Below are 12214 nucleotides of genomic sequence, written 5' to 3'. Positions count from 1 at the left end.
CTGGTTTTTTTCCAATCTTTTCATCAGCCAGTGCTGGGAGATCCTCCTTCCATAGTCATAAGGCTGTCTTTCTCTGTTGCCATGGGGCCGGCTACAGCCATCTTTGATGTCCTGTGTTTTTGAAGTACATTCCAACCAGGTTATCTTTAATCAAATAATCTTCGGGGGCTGCCGAAATTTTGTGAATATTACAGTCCGCCCTTGGATACTAAAACTTGCTTGCAGTATCCTATTAAAGGTGGGCAAAAATTTCTGACCCCCCCCAACAACCTTCCCTTATACTTATCTATATCTATCTCTGATCCCTCGACAACTCCATCCCCCTTACTCAGAGAGAATCACAGTGCACGGTAGGCATCTATTGATAGAAAAACATGATTATTTACAATAATTCAAGCATGGAGGGGTCCAATAACCCTGCACCACTTGTGACATTATAGAGCTTTATCACGATACAACATCTTTAATGAGATTAACACCAAGCCAAAACATATTTGTTAAATATACAAACGGAAGAAAATGAGCTTCACTTTTTTTTTTAAAACAAACATATCTGCCATCACTCATGATTAGCTATAATTCGGTCTTATTGACCTCCAAAAAGTCAAATTTACAGAATTTCCAAAACATCTTTTCCTTGGGGTGACGATTCGTATCCTCGGGCACTGGAGGGTGGCCTCCCCATACGTGAAGCTGGTCTCACTAGAATACTGGGTTGAATTGGATCCCAGTCATCCTGGCCAGCTCCCTCATGGGCATCTGCCTCCCACAGACCCCTCCCATCATGGGCTAGGGGTGCTTTCTTCCCTGAGCATCCAAAAACACAATGGTCCTCCGCACCTTTTGAAACTCTGAATAAGGCTTAAAAACACATCTAGCCAGGTTCCCTGGCTCGGGGGAATGTGATCGGGTCCCGCGACCTCGGCTCACATAGACAACACCCTGGGACAGTTCCATGCTTAAAACTTATACTTCAATACTTAAAACTACCGAATGCAATATAAAATTAAAATTAACACACTCTAACTTGCTTGTACACTTTATTAAACTTAAACAAAGCTATATACAAGCACCGCCCATCTCCGGGCGGCTAGTCTAATCTCTGTTAGGACTGTTGCAGGATACTGCCTGCAGCGAAGCTGGACTGATCCCAACTTCTCGTCCCTCGCAGCTTATGGCTGCTGGTTGGGGACCTCTGTCTTTTGGCTTCTCCCAGACTCGGGAGTCCGCCCTTTTTAACTGGAAAGCTGGTGACCATACTTTCCTGGGCTGGGGTACCCAAAGAGACCTCCTAGGGAGTGTCGCTGGTGGGGCTACCCTGGCGAGCAGAACCTTAGCTTGGGTCACAGTCCTTGCTGGTTGGGGACCGTCTCCCTCGGGTCCCTCCCTTCCCAAACCTGGGCTGGGGATGGGCAATCCCTCACCACCGGCTGCCGGTGGCTGAGAGTCTTCCCCTTCAGGTTTAAAACCAGGTTCAGGCTCCTCCCCGGAGTCCCATAAGAGAGGGGTATCGCTCGGGACGAGTGCTGGGAAACTTCTCCCTTGAAGCACGTGACTGCGCCTGCATGTGCAGTCTGTGTGAGTGTACCCGCTGCAGGCTGAGGATTTCTAACCTCAGACCTCGTCCCAACTGGCTGCTCTTTCTTTTCGGGTTTAAACAACTTACATTGTTTAATATAACTAGCAGCCTGCCAGTAACCCTGTTCTAAATTTTTTCTCCTTACCAGGGTGGCCTTAAAAGTGGAATCTTGGGCTTCGATCTGCTTTTGGTCCGGGGCCAAAGCTATCTCCTGTGTGCCTCCCTTGTCGCGGATTGCTGCTACCGGGCCTGCTCTGCAGGGGTCCCAGAACTCTCCTTCCCTGACCCCTTGCTTGGCCACCTCATCGGTCTTTTGGTTACCCTCCCATGTGGTATGGAGTGTTCGTAAACCTATGGCCAAAGGTTTTGACATTTCCCCAGCCTTCTCGTTCCCTGTGGGTCTCATTAAGCTAAATGGAACCTTGTTCGACCGGGGTGAATTGGTCAGGTCTTCCGAATGGACCACCGTGCTGGAAGCTCCAGTGTCCACTGAATATCTCCCCTGCATCATCTTCACCCCCATCCTAACATAGGGCCTCATCCCCTCAGCGTTTTTGCGGGGACACAGGTCGACAGGCTGCGCTGGCTCTAGTCATTGCTGGAAGTGGGATGGGGCAAACCGGGTCAAAGCACTGGTGGTGGCTGCTATTCTCCCCTGGCTGGTCAGGAGGAGAGATCGGATCGACTCCAAGAGTGGCTCGATCGCAGCGGGAGGGATACCTGACTCTGCCTTTTGGGCTGGGGCTGATGAATTCTTTCCCTTATTTTCCTGCCAGGGATTCTTACAATCCTTGCACCAGTGGCCATCCTTCCCGCACCTGTTACAGTTTAACTTATTCTGGGAGGGACAGTTCCGCTCCTGGTGCCACTCTTTCTTATTCGGGCCCCCAGGTTTAACATCATGGACATTTCCCTTGGGTTGGTGCATCTCGGTGCCCCTCATATTTCTAAATGCTACAGTGAGCCGGTGGATCACCGCTTCTTCGGTGGCCAGGGTGTTTCCGGGGTCAAACCAAGCCGCGGCCTGGGCTTGGATCTGAGGTAGGCTGTTTGTCATAAGACAACGGAGCCAGTGAGCCAATTGGTCTGGGTTCAGTGCTGCCCACCCTGGCATTCCCGCGCATGCGCGCCGGTAGACTGGCCACAGCCTGTCTGCGAACGCCTGCAGGGACTCCCCTGGGAGCTGTACCGTTCTTTCTGCCCGGGCGAACAGACTACCATCATTGAGTCCCATGGCCTCCGATATCTCATTCCTCAAATCCTCATATTCTTTCTGCCCCCTTTTGCATTCGCCAGATAGGGTCTGGATGAGATCACCTCCCAGGGAAAACAGCAGCATTTTAGCTTGCTCTGTGTAATCGCAGTCATTAACACAAGCTGCTTGTTCTATCTCCCTGAAATGCAGAGAGGGGTCTCCCTTTTTAGTGAGCTTGGGGATGTGGCTAACCATGGCCCTGAGCTGTTGGGTGCCATACGGCACCACAAACTGATTCTGGATGGCCCCTGGGTCATCGTCATCAGCGGGCGGACCGTACCTCCATTGTTGGAGGGGGTACACTGGTCCTGGTCCTGGCCTATCTAGCGGGGCCTGCTGTGCTTCCTCCACCACCTCATCCTCCACCACCCCTTGCTGACAGAGCTCCTGAAAGCTCAGAGCTATGGGTGGTGGTCGTGGGACCTCTGATTCCCTAACCAACGTTGTTCTGGGTGTTGCCTGTGGGATGGTTCTATTTGGGTTGCTGGTAAATTCTGACTGGCCTATCTTCGGGCTGATAAGACATATCATCCCCTTTGCCCTCTTTAAAGCCATATTCAAGCTTTCTATCTCTTCCCTACAGGGGCCATGATCTGATTCCTTGAACCCTTAGTCGCAGGCCAGCTGATACGCTGCCTTTACCTCCCTAACCTTTTCCTCCTGCTCTCTTACTTCTTGTATGAGGTGGGCATTCTCCTCCCACACCATCATCTCATTACTCTTGGCCTCTGTAACTAGGCACTTCAGGTACTCTAACTCGTGCCTTGTGCGGCTTTTGCCCTCATTAAACTGGTCCACCAGGTGCTCTTTCTTGGCCTGATATTCTTCAATCTCCATTTCCTTATCCCAACTCTCTGCATTAACTTCCCTAAGCTTGCAGGTACCTAACCACAAACGGATCAGTGGTGTGATAAAAATAAAACCAATAACTGCTGCTCTCTCCAGACCCAGACCACCGTCTGCAATATCGCATACTGTCGCCGATGGTCCTGCTGCGGTCGCCATTCTGTAAGGGGGGGTTTGGTTTGGGACTTTTGCCTGGTCAGTCAGCCATGTGTCTGAGCTGTTCCAGCCCCATGTGGTTCAAATCGCTTCCACTTTGGTTCTGACTGCCGGACTTATTTCAGTAGCGATATAGACAAAACGAGACCAGTGATTTGGTGCAAGGAAAACCAATGTTTTATTGAAATCAAGAATGAATTGACATTCAGTGAAAATAATTATGAATACAGCACACTTTTACTTAACAGGGAGGAGAAAAGATGGACACATCGAGGGAAAATTAACTAAAATGACAATTTAACAAAATTCCCCTTTAGTTCCCACCCCTTATACCTATCCAGGTTGCCTTGTAATGGGCCAGAAAGTTTATGTTCACCAATCTACGATGTTGAAACGTCTGCTCCGTGCCCTGCAGTCTGCCTTGGATTTTTCATCACCCGAAGTAGAGATACCCCAGTAATTCAAAAGTAACTGTGGGTATTCCACTTCTTTGGGTGGGCTGTGATGATCCTCTTGAAGGCAGGGCACTGGAGGTGAGGTGGTAGAGAGTGAATGGCATCCTGAGGGGCTACCTTTATACCCCATTGGGAGCCCTTATCTTCACACCCAAATCAGGACGTATCTGGGTTACACAAAAGGGACCAATCTGGCCCCTTTGACCGTAATGGACTTGAATTCAGCTATAATGCGTTCCCATTCATTTAACTGGTTTTGTGAATGGAGCTTTCTCAGTTTGAAATGTCCCACTGGTTTCTTGAGTGCTAGGTAAACAGTACTTGAGTGCTAGTGTAAACAATCATTTGTTCTGTGGTTACAGCCCAACCGCAACTTGATTGACAGCATCCACTTAAGCCCTTGAGTCAACACTGCTGAGGGCTTGTGTAAACAGAGTCCTTTATTCTGTGTTGAGACTTCCTAACCGCAGTTGATTGACAGCTTCAAGTACTTAAGTACTCAGAAGCTGTTTTTTTTTCAATCCTTTCATCAGCCAGTGCTGGGAGATCCTCCTTTCATATTCATACAGGCTGTCTTTCTCTTTTGCCATGGGGCCGGCTACAGCCATCTTTGATGTCCAGGGTTTTTAAAGTACATTCCAACCAGGTTTTCTTTAATCAAATAATCTTCGGGGGCTGCCGAAATTCTGTGAAACTTACAGGTGGAATGGGTTAGTGTTCACTGACTTGCTCCGGGTGGAGAGGGAGGAACGGATTAAAGTTCACTTACTTGCTCCATGTGTTGAGTGTGGAATGGGTTAGTGTTCACTGACTTGCTGTTAGTGGCGAGTGTGGAAGGGGATGGTGTTCACTGACTGAGTGCGAGTCATCAAAGAGTGCTGTGAGTTTGGGTAAGTGTGGGAGTTCTTTAATTGTTATTTCTCTTTAAATCATTCTTGATAAGATTACTTAAACATTTTAAGTAAAGGGGAATAGTTAAATATTTGGGATTCTGTTGGTTTAAGAAGAGTAAAACAAGGTTACACTGCAGTAGGAGTAAATTGGCACAGCAGGCAGTGGAAACCAGGTTTCTAACCAATCAGCAGGGGTGACTCATTTGGCTGTAAACAAACAAACAGTGTAAAAAGACCAGTCCTAGTGCGAGCAAGCACTGAGTGCGAGTCATCAAAGAGTGCTGTGAGTTTGGGTAAGTGTGAGAGTTCTTTAATTGTTATTTCGCTTTAAATCATTCTTGATAAGATTACTTAAGCAGTTTCAGTAAAGGGGAAAGTTAAATATTTGGGATTCTGTTGGTTTAAGAAGAGTAAAACAAGGTTACACTGCAGTAGGAGTAAATTGGCACAGCAGGCAGTGGAAACCAATTTTCTAACCAATCAGCAGGGGTAGCTCATTTGGCTGTAAACAAACAAACAGTATAAAAAGACCAGTCCTAGTGCGAGTCATCAAAAAGTGCTGTGAGTTTGGGTAAGTGTGAGTTAGGGTAAGTGGGGTGTTAGGTGCTCTTTTCAAACTTTAACTCTGTGGGTTGTAGTTAATAAGGCCTTTCTGGTGCAGAGTGACTGTTGGTAAACCATTTAACTGGTGTAACTAGAGGGATTGATTTAATTTAAATCCAATTAATTAAAGGGGATACTAGCATCTAAAATCGGGCAGAGGGTGTCTATACCTAACAATAAAACATTTAATTAATTACATAGAATGGAGCAGGTGATGTGTTACTGTTGCGAGATGTGAGAGCCGGTGAACCCCATTGAGGCTCATGGTGATTACGTCTGTGACAAGTGTCTGCTGCTACAGGAACTCCAGCTCCGTGTTGATGAGCTGGAGTCTGAGCTTCAGACACTGCGACATATCAGGGAGGGGGAGAAGTACCTGGACTCTGTGTATCAGGAGGTGGTCACACCTATGAAGTTAATTAATTCAGATGCAGCCCATGGTCAGGGACAGGACGGTGTGACTACGAGTGAGGCAGGCACGGGGATCCAGGAGGTAGAGCTGGAGGAGCCGCAGCCCTTGCTCTTGTCCAACAGGTTCGAGATTCTTACTCCCTGTGGGGACAGGAGCAGGGAGGGCAGGGAGGATGAGCAACCTGGCCACATCACCGTGGAACAGGGGGCCATTCAAGAGGGGGGAGTAAATAGAAATGTTGTAGTGGTAGGGGATAGTATTATTAGGGGGATAGATAGAGTTCTCTGCAGCCGAGAGCGAGAGTCCCGAAGGCTGTGTTTCCTACCCGGTGCCAGGGTTAAGGACATCTCGTCTGGGCTGGAAAGAAACTTGCAGTGGGAGGGAGTGGATCCAGTTGTCGTGCTCAATGTTGGTACAAACGACGTAGATAGGACTAGGAAGTCTGTTCTGTTAAAGGAGTATGAGCAGCTAGGGGTCAAATAAAAAAACAGAACCTCAAGGGTAATAATCTCTGGATTATTACCTGAGCCACGAGCGAATTTGGCTAGGACAAATAAAATTAGAGAGTTAAATGCGTGGCTCAAAGACTGGTGTGGGAGAAATGGGTTTTGCTTCCTGGGACACTGGCACCAGTACTGGGGCAGGAGGGAGCTGTTCTGTTGGGACGGGCTTCACTTGGCCAGTGCTGGGACTAGAGTCCTGGCGGATCATATAACTAGGGCTGCAGAGAGGGCTTTAAACTAACTAGTGGGGGGAGGTTCCAAGAGAGCAAATAATAAAAATGACAACAGAGAAGGTCATAGACTTAGGTAGCAGTGGGGAAATTAAAAACCAGAGCGTGTCAGGAAGGGGCAGAAGGTGTGGAGTAAAAGGTAAAGTAATAAAAAGGGCAAAAGCAGGAACTAAGTGTCACAAAACATATTTGAAAGTTTTCTATCTGAATACACGTAGCATTCGTAATATAATAGACGAGTAAATGGCACAAATAACTTCAAATGGGTATGATCTTGTGGCCATTACAGAAACATGGCTGCAGGGTGACAATGCCTGGGAATTAAACATACCAGGTTATTTAACGATCAGGAAGGACAGGCAGGAAGGAAGGGGAGGTGGGGTGGCTATGTTAATAAAGGAAGGAATCACTGTAATACAGAGAAATGATATTGGGTCAAAAGATCAGGATAATGAAACAGTTTGGGTGGAGGTAAGGAATAATAAGGGGAAAAAAACACTAGTGGGCGTAGTCTATAGGCCTCCAAACAGTTGCAACTCTGTTGGACAGAGTATCAATCAGGAAATAGTTGAGGCTTGTAATAAGGGAACATCTATAATTATGGGGGATTTTAACTATCATATTAATTGGATGAATCAAATTGGGCAGGGCTGCCTTGAGGAAGAGTTCATTGAGTGTATTAGGGATGGGTTTCTTGAGCAGTATGTAACTGAACCGACCAGGGGGCAAGCAACCTTAGGTCTGGTCCTGTGTAACGAGACAGGATTAATTAAAAATGTCCTAGTAAAGGATCCCCTTGGAATGAGTGACCATAACATGGTTGAATTCCATATTCAATTAGAGGGTGAGAAGGTTGGATCTCAAACAAGCATGCTAAGCTTGAATAAAGGTGACTATGAAGGTATGAGAGTGGAATTGAGTAGAGTGGATTGGGAAAATAGATTAAAGGAAAGACGATGCATGATCAGTGGTGTACATTTAAAGAGTTATTTTACAACTTCCAAAAAATATATATTCCACAGAGAAGAAAAGGGTATAAAACAAAAGACAGCCATCCGTGGCTAAGTAAAGAAATTAAGGATAGTATTCGACTAAAAACAAGGGCATATATGTCGCCAAATCTCGTGGGAGGATAGAGGATTGGGAAAACTTTAAAAGACAACAAAAAATAACAAAAAGATTGATTAAGAAAGGGAAGATGGATTATGAAGGTAAATTAGCAAAAAATATAAAAACAGATAGTAAGAGTTTTTATAGTTATATAAAAAGCAAAAGGGTGGCTAAAGTAAATGTTGGTCCCTTAAAGGATGAGACCGGGACATTAATGGTGGGAAATATGGAGATGGCAAAAACACTGAATGAATATTTTGTATCAATCTTTACAGTAGAGGACACTAAGAATATCCCAACACTGGACAAACAGGGGGCTATAGGGGGGGAGGAGCTAAACATGATCAAAATCACTAAGGAAGTGGTACTCGGTAAAATAATGGGACTCAAGGCGCATAAATCACCTGCACCTGATGGCTTACATCCTAGGGTCTTGAGGGAAGTGGCGGTAGGGATTGTGGATGCATTGGTAATAATTTCCCAAAACTCCCTGGACTCAGCAAAGGTCCCGGCAGACTGGAAAACTGCTAATGTAACACCCTTATTTAAAAAGGGCAGCAGACAGAAGGCTGGAAACTATAGATCGGTTAGCCTAACATCTGTGGCAGGTAAAATTTTAGAGTCCATTATTAAGGAGACAGTAACAGGACATTTGGATAATCAAAATTTAATAGGACAAAGTCAGCATGGTTTTATGAAGGGGAAGTCATGTTTGACAAATTTGCTGGAGTTCTTTGAGGAAGTAACATATAGGGTAGATAAAGGGGAACCAGTGGACGTAATGTATTTAGACTTCCAAAAGGCATTTGACAAGGTGCCACACAAAAGATTATTGCTTAAGCTAAAAAATCACGGAATTGGGGTAATATTCTGGCATGGGTGGAGGATTGGCTATCTAACAGAAGGCAGAGTGTTGGGATAAATGGTTCATTCTCAGACTGGCAATCAGTAACTAGTGGTGTTCTGCAGGGGTCAGTGCTGGGTCCCCAACTCTTTACAATCTATATTAACGATTTGGAGGAGGGGACCGAGGTTAAAATATCAAAGTTTGCAGATGATACTAAGATGGGAGGGAAAGTAGTGAGTGAGGAGGACATAAAAAACCTGCAAAGGGACATAGACAGGCTAAGTAAGTGGGCAGAGTTTTGGCAGATGGAATACAATACTGGAAAGTGTGAGGTTATGCACTTTGGCAGGAAAAATTGTAGAGCAAGTTATTATCTTAATGGCAAGAAACTGGAAAGTACTGAAGTACAAAGGGATCTGGGGGTCCTTGTGCACGAAGCTCAAAAGGTTAGTTTGCAGGTGTAGCAAGTGATTAAGAATGCCAATGGAATGTTGGCTTTCATTGCTAGGGGGATAGAATATAAAAATAGGGAGGTATTGCTTCTGATGTACAAGGTATTGGTGAGACCGCACCTGGAATACTGCATACAGTTTTGGTGTCCATACTTAAGAAAAGACATACTTGCTCTCGAGTCAGTACAAAGAAGGTTCACTCGGTTAATCCCGGGGATGAGGGGATGGACATCTGAGGAGAGGTTGAGTAGATTGGGACTCTACTCATTGGAGTTCAGAAGAATGAGAGGCGAGCTTATTGAAATATATAAGATTGTGAAGGTGTTGGATCGGGTGGATGCGGGGAGGATGTTCCCGATGATGGGTGAAACTAGAACTAGGGGGCATAGTCTTAGAATAAGGGGCTGCTCTTTCAAAACTGAAATGAGGAGGAACTACTTCACTCAGAGGGTGGTAGGTCCATGGAATATGCTGCCCCAAAAAGCTGTAGAAGCTACATCATTACATAAATTTAAAACAGAAATAGACAGTTTCCTAGAAGTAAAGGGAATTAAGGGTTACGGGGAGCGGGCAGGAATTTGGACTTGAGTCTAGGTTCGGATCGGACATGGCCCTGTGGGTAGCGAAGCGGGCCCAGGGGCCATGTAGCCTGATCCGGCTCCTATTTTGTGTGTCTAATTCTGTTAGATTCAGGAGATGGTTCTGTGATAATAGATTGGCGGTTAGGATCAGATCAGCCATGATCTTATTGAATGGCAGAGCAGGCTCGAGGGGCCGACTGGCCTACTCCTGCTCCTATTTCTTATGTTCTTATGTTCTTATGATCCAGCTGGAGAGCGTGGATTGGGTTAGTGTTCACTGAATTGCTGATGGTGGAGAGGGTGCAATGGGTTAGTGTTCACTGACTTGCTGTGAGTGGAGAAGGTGGAATGGGTTAGTGTTCACTGACTTGCTCTGGGTGGAGTGGGTGGAATGGGTTAGTGTTCACTGACTTGCTCCCTGTGGAGTGTGTGGAATGGGTTAGTATTCATTGACTTGCTCCAGGCAGTGAGGGAGGAATTGGTTAGTTTTCACTGACGTGCTGTGGGTGGTGCGGGCAGAATGGATTTGTTTTCACTGGCTTGCTGTGGGTGGAAAGGGTGGAATGGGTTTGTGTTCACTGACTTGCTGTGGGTGGAGAGGGTGGAATGGGTTAGACTTCACTGGCTTGCTGTGGGTGGAGAGGGTGGAATGGGTTAGTGTTCACTGACTTGCTGTGGGTGGTGAGAGTGGAATGGGTTAGTGTTCACTCTCTTGCTGTGGATGGTGAGAGTGGAATGGGTTAGTGTTCACTGAATTGCTCTGGGTGGAGAGGGTGGAATGGATTAGTGTTCCCTGACTTGATCCAGGTGGAGAGGGTGGAATGGGTTAGTGTTAACTAACTTGCTGTGGGCGGAGAGTGTGGAATGGCTTAGTGTTCAGTGACTTGCTCCAGGTTGAGAGGGTGGATTGGGATACTGTTCACTGAATTGCTTTTGGTGGAGAAGGTGTAATCGGTTAGTGTTCACTGATTGCTGTGGGTGGCGAGAATGAAATGGGTTAGTGTTCACTGACTTGCTGTGGGCGGAGAGGGTGGAATGGGTTAGTGTTCACTGACTTGCTGTTAGTGGAGAAGTTGGAATGCGTTAGTGTTCACTGACTTGCTGTGGGTGGAGAGGGTGGAATAGATTAGTGTTCATTGACTTGCTCCGGGTGGAGAGGGTGGAATGGGTTATTGTTCACTGTCTTGCTGTGGGTGGAGAGAGTGGAATGGGTTAGTTTTCACTGATTTGCTGTGGGTGTTGTGGGTGGAATGGGTCAGAGTTTACTGATTTGCTGTGGTTGGAAAGGGTGAAATGGGTTAATGCTCACTGAATTGCTGTGGGTGGAGAGGGTGGAATGGGTTAGTGTACAGCGACTTGCTCCAGCTGGAGAGGGTGGAATGCGTTAGTGTTCACTGACTTGCTGTGGGTGGAGAGGGTGGAATGGGTTAGTGTTCACTGACTTGCTGTGGGTGGAGAGGGTGGAATGGGTTTGTGTTCACTGACTTGCTTTGTGTGGAGAGGGTGGGATGGGTTAGTGTTCAGCGACTTGCTCCAGGTGGAAAGGGTGGAATGGGTTAATGGTCACTGACTTGCTCCACGTGTAGAGGGTGGAATGTACTAATGTTCACTGACTTGCTCCAGTTGGAGATTGTGGGATTGCTTAGCATTCACTGACTTGCTCCACATGTAGAAGGTGGAATGGGTTAGTGTTCACTGACTTTATCCAGGTGGAGAGGGTGGAATGGGTTTGTGTTCACTGACTTGCTCCAGGTGGAGAGGGTGGTGCAATGATCAGTAACCTATCATTCTGGAATGGCACAGTTGGTGGTGCTGTATGTATATAAGAGTGGGCTTCCCACGATGCACTAGTCTAATCACAAGGCAGCAGTCAAGATGGAGGCATCTACAGATACTGTAAGTAGTCCACATGTGCTCAATAAAGTGTCCAGCAAAAGCTAGCTGTTCTTAATATATACGACTGGTTATTAATGAGCATAACATGGTACCAGGATTGGTAAGATATGCTGAATATTGTGCAACGCGACATGGAGAATTTGAAGCCACCAGAGTGTTTGCAACCGACAGGAAATGTCGACTACAATTGGCAGACTTTTAAACAACAATTCGAACTCTACATTGCTGCCATCGGGTACGGTACGAAGCCAGACGCAAGGAAAATAGTGTTGCTGCTCACGGTTGCAGGCCCACAGGTGGTAGAGGTATTTAATCCAGAGAGAGCGACTGGGGGGGGGAAGAGAGAGCGACTGGGGGGGGAAGAGAGAGCGACTGGGGGGGGAAGAGAGAGCGACT

This window comes from Somniosus microcephalus, chromosome 8 (genome assembly GCF_052327205.1).
Source record: "Somniosus microcephalus isolate GS21.2 chromosome 8, FLI_Smic_1.0, whole genome shotgun sequence".
NCBI lineage: Eukaryota > Metazoa > Chordata > Chondrichthyes > Squaliformes > Somniosidae > Somniosus > Somniosus microcephalus.
Note: the sequence above shows the minus strand (reverse complement) of the source record.